Source organism: Protopterus annectens, chromosome 4.part0 (genome assembly GCF_019279795.1).
Source record: "Protopterus annectens isolate FY-2018-M chromosome 4.part0, PAN1.0, whole genome shotgun sequence".
In the NCBI taxonomy this organism is placed as follows: domain Eukaryota; kingdom Metazoa; phylum Chordata; order Ceratodontiformes; family Protopteridae; genus Protopterus; species Protopterus annectens.
Window position 1 is genome coordinate 870,821,027 of NC_056733.1, and position 4,569 is coordinate 870,825,595.

At 36.2% G+C, this 4,569-nt stretch overlaps 1 non-coding gene across 1 annotated transcript; it reads left to right on the forward strand.

Annotated features, from left to right (window-relative positions):
* Positions 1-1,432: 1,432 nt before the first annotated feature.
* On the forward strand, positions 1,433-1,505 carry TRNAR-CCU. The gene has a single exon. It is a non-coding gene; the product is annotated as a tRNA-Arg (tRNA).
* The last annotated feature ends 3,064 nt before the right edge of the window (positions 1,506-4,569 follow it).

A 4,569-nucleotide genomic window follows, 5' to 3' on the forward strand; every position in this document is an offset into this window, starting at 1 on the left:
ACGTTTGTACCAAAAATGTCCCACTTTGGGCATTTGAAAAGGTGGCAACCCTATTCACTGGACGTATTTAAGCAGAAACATATGATCAGACTTCCAACTATCACTGCAAGATACATTTGAAATAAGTGGCATTGCCTTTAAAATGTTTAATGTGGCAACTATCATAAAGTATTAATTCGTATATTTAACATAACTAGGTAGCGCGCTTAATCTACCTTTTGTTTCCGGAAGCTAAACTAAAGGCGACGGGACGCCTCAGCCGAGAGGTGTGGCTTTGAAGGTGTTCCACCCACAGCGTTACTGATATTTATGTATTTTTAATAGTATGCTATCAAGATTTAGTGGTTGGATTGTGGCAAGTAATGAAGCAATTACTAATGTATGTTTATAAGATCCTTGAGCTTCTGTTAGACTCCACTCTTTTGCCATCGCTTTAAAGCAGTCGGATAACGAGCTTTCGCTGTCAGGTATATTGTAGTAAGGATTACAGATGCAAATATCACAAAACATGTATGTAATAGTAAAGACGAAAAGCGGTAAAGCGTTCGTTTAAACACGTATAATGAAGATAACACAAGAAGAAAAGTTTGATAACATTTCACAGTATTATCAATATATAAAAAGGTCTTAAATTAATCTAACAAGCATTTGGGGGAGTTAGTAACGTACCTATCAACTGTACACATTTTCTTAGAATGTCCATATTTTTGCTCTGCTTCTCGTAAAATATGTGTTTTTTTGTAAATCTCTGAGGATGGAAGTCACTAAATAAATGCAGACTTAATGTTCCTCCGAAAAATACATGCTAACACAAATCCTGTTATTTTTAACAACTTTCTAAGTTTAAAAGACCAATATTTAAAATATGTCCCTACTTTTGGGCCTTTGTCGCCTCCTTATTTAAGGCTGTGTTAAGATTTCTTACGCTAAGAGGTTGACAGGGATAGTTAATAAAAATGTCCAACGTTTGTGATTTAAAACAGACGAACAACAAACAACTTGAGGTTTGCGGAAGCTACGAAAACTGTATCGCCAGACTCCACACAAGCATTCATTTTCACTCCCGTGACAGATATGAACGGCGGTGTTGATGAAGTACTTTATCCAGGCCGTCCTGCTCTTTGGCAGTGCAACCGCATTACCTGGGGGGTCCCTGTGACGGCCTGGACATAGGTTTTAATTTTTGAGTCGAGCTCTAATATGCTTCGGAAAAATATTTTCCTGTCTAGTTTATGTGCATATTGGCGTTGTCATCGTTATGGGAAGGAGTCGCCACATTTATAGTTAGTGTGTATCAATAATGATATGAATGTTTAAGTAATTAGTTTGTGAATAAAATTAATCTACAAATAATAACAAATCAGTAAACATAAAGATTAAACACCCTATCAGTGTTAAATAAAAAGGCAGAAAATAGCATAGTTTTCGTACTGCCCCAGTGGCCTAATGGATAAGGCATTGGCCTCCTAAGCCAGGGATTGTGGGTTCGAGTCCCATCTGGGGTGAGTTGTTTTATTTTTTTATTTTTTTTTTCATATTTTAAATTTTCAAATACAACTGATTATACACGTTAGGTAACCTTAACGCTACTGTTTTGTTTTGTACAGTAACATTTTGCATTTAGGACAATTCTAACTTGTATATTCAGAAAAGTTTGCTTTGGATGTGTAGGTCATACTCTTCAACCTCGTGGTGAAATAAATCTGGACAGAGCCTAAAATAATTGGGGGGGTGGGTGTGTGTGTGTGACAAACGGATATATTTTAAATATTGCTCTTATTAACTTAGAAAGTTGCTATAATAACAGGATTTCTGGAGGCATGCATTTTTGATGGATATGAAGCCTGAAACTCAAATGTATGCCATTATTTAGTGACTTAAATCCTGGGTGATTTGCCAGAAAACCACAAATTTTATGAGGAGCAGGCCAAAAATATGAGGCAAAATCTGGACAGTCTGCAAAAAATCTGGACAGTAAGGCGTATGGGAGGAGGGGGAACATATCAGGGTATAGAATAAAGGCAGCAAATTAGAGTGTTATGCTGGTAGAACGTTGTGTATAGATTCTGTTTATATATATATATATATATATATATATATATATATATATATATATATATTTTTTTTTTTCTGTTTGGTAGCCACTTAGAGACAGGCTTAGGTAAGAGAAGTGGAGTAGTGTGTTGTGAGAGGGGCAGTGATAACCATAGTCATTAATAATTGTCCAAGGAGATAAGAAATGAAAGAATCAGGTAGAAGTGAAGTACTTAGTGAAGATGGATGGAAAATGAAAGATTAAGTGAGGATTATTTATCATCCAATAGACATGTAAGTGCTATGAAGTGTGTGTGTGTGTGTGTGTGTGTGTGTGTGTGTGTGTGTGTGTATATATATATATATATATATATATATATATATATATATATATATGTGGGTCTACTTTGTTTTATTGTCTCATTACACTGAAATTCATTTCACCCCGACCACATCGCTGAAAACACAAATTACTGAAAACTCATTTCACTGAACTGAAGTTAGTATGTATGGCACTGTGTAGAATACTGTGAGGCAAGTAAAAGGTATATGCCCTTTTTCCCACTGTATTGCGATCCTGGAGTTAGTATATATAGTTAGGGGGAGTGTGGGGGGCACAGCCGCCCACCTTGTTTGTTTTATATTTATTTTGCCAAAAACGTCAAAACAATACATTTTAAACAATAGACATGCATAGTTTTGACTAACTCTGTCCAGAAGACAATATGCACTCAAACTAAGTGTGGGGCTATGCCCCCCCCATGCTCCCTAACTATATATACTAACTCTAGGATCGTACTACAGTGAGGAAAAGGGCATATACCTTTTACTTGCATTACAGTACTCTACACAGTGCCATATATACTAACTGCAGTTCAGTGAAATGAGTTTTCAGTAATTTAAGGTTTCAGTGAAGTGGTCAGGGTGAAATTAAATTTAGTGAAATGTGATTCAACAAAACCTGTAAATACTATGAGAATAGGTCTTGCCGCCACTGCAGGTCAGATGTCAATGGCCATTCTGCTGAAAATGGATCACTGAAAAGTTGATGTTTTGGAAAATAAACATACATGTATAAACACACTTGTATGTTTAAGTATATGTTTATATGTATATTTATATACAGATATATGTGTGTGTGTGCGTGTTTGTTTTTGTGAGTCTGTATGCAGGCACACCCTATAATGTGTGTGTGTGTGTGTGTGTGTGTATATATATATATATATATATATATATATATATATATATGACAGAGAGGCACACACACACACACACTGTGATGCACAATTATATAGCACTTATATGTATATTTATTTACACACACACACACACACACATTTATATACTAAAACAATTCAAACAGAAGTCATTTGCCTGTCCTCACTTTAAAAGGAATATTATGGAGCTTTGGATACTTTATTGATAAGAAAGCTGCAGTAAGATATCTTGAGACTGAAATAATAAATGTTATGACACACCCATTAAAAAGTTGTCACTTTTATTTATTTATTTATTTATTTATTCTAAGATCAAAATGAATGTATTTCAGATATAGTGGCATATGCATGTGGAGTTAGGACCAAGGTTAGGATTAGGGTTGGAGTGGCCCACCTATAACCCTAACCATGCCCCTAACCCCAACCCTACATCTTACCTTAAAAACAAACTTTCTGTGATACTACCACTATTCCAATAAATATTCAGCAGAATTCCCTTGTCATTGAATTTGATGGTGTTCACTGTGAGGACCGAAAAAGAAACAGAATCATCTGGTTCATTCATTTATGATGCCACATCAGTGCCTCTCAGGTGATAAGCAGCTGTTACAGTTTTGCTGCTCTTTATTTAGGTGGATGTTTTTGTACAAATGCTGTGTGTTGCAGTGTCTAGTCAAGTGTCATATGTTGTGTTCTTCTACTAACAGTTTGAGAGCTATGCAAACCAATGCCCAGCAACCGTGCTGTGAGATCAGGACCTGCAGTTGTTAGGAGGTGTCGATGGCAGGTTGAATGCTACTGCATGTTATATAGATTTGGGTAATACCACTGCCATTACAGTCAATCATAGGTTCATAGGTTGGTACTAGGCTATCAGCCCTAGGGCCTATACAAGCCTAGCCATAACAATTCCCTGGCTATTTCTTCCCACATTATTTACTTTCCTGTTATGATGCCTTGCTTGCTGACGCGGGTATTTGTTTTGTTGTGTTTGTTTGGTTTTACTTGTTTACCTGGGGACAGCAGAGCAGTAATGAGTCAAAACAACATGCACTGCAGGTTCAGCCTGCCAATGTCTTATTTCTTTTCACAATATTTAAAGGAAGATGGATCAAAAAACTTACAACCACACACTTCACGTCAGCACAACATGGGTTGACTCGTTTGTCTTGGAATTATGACAGTTTGGGCTCCTGGTTGCGTTAATATGCAAAGTCACATCTTTTATTTTTTTACATCACCCAAAACAGTCAGTTGTTTATGCTTTAGGGCAAATTAATGAGAAACTTTCTTAGATAATACGTAACTGCCAATATTA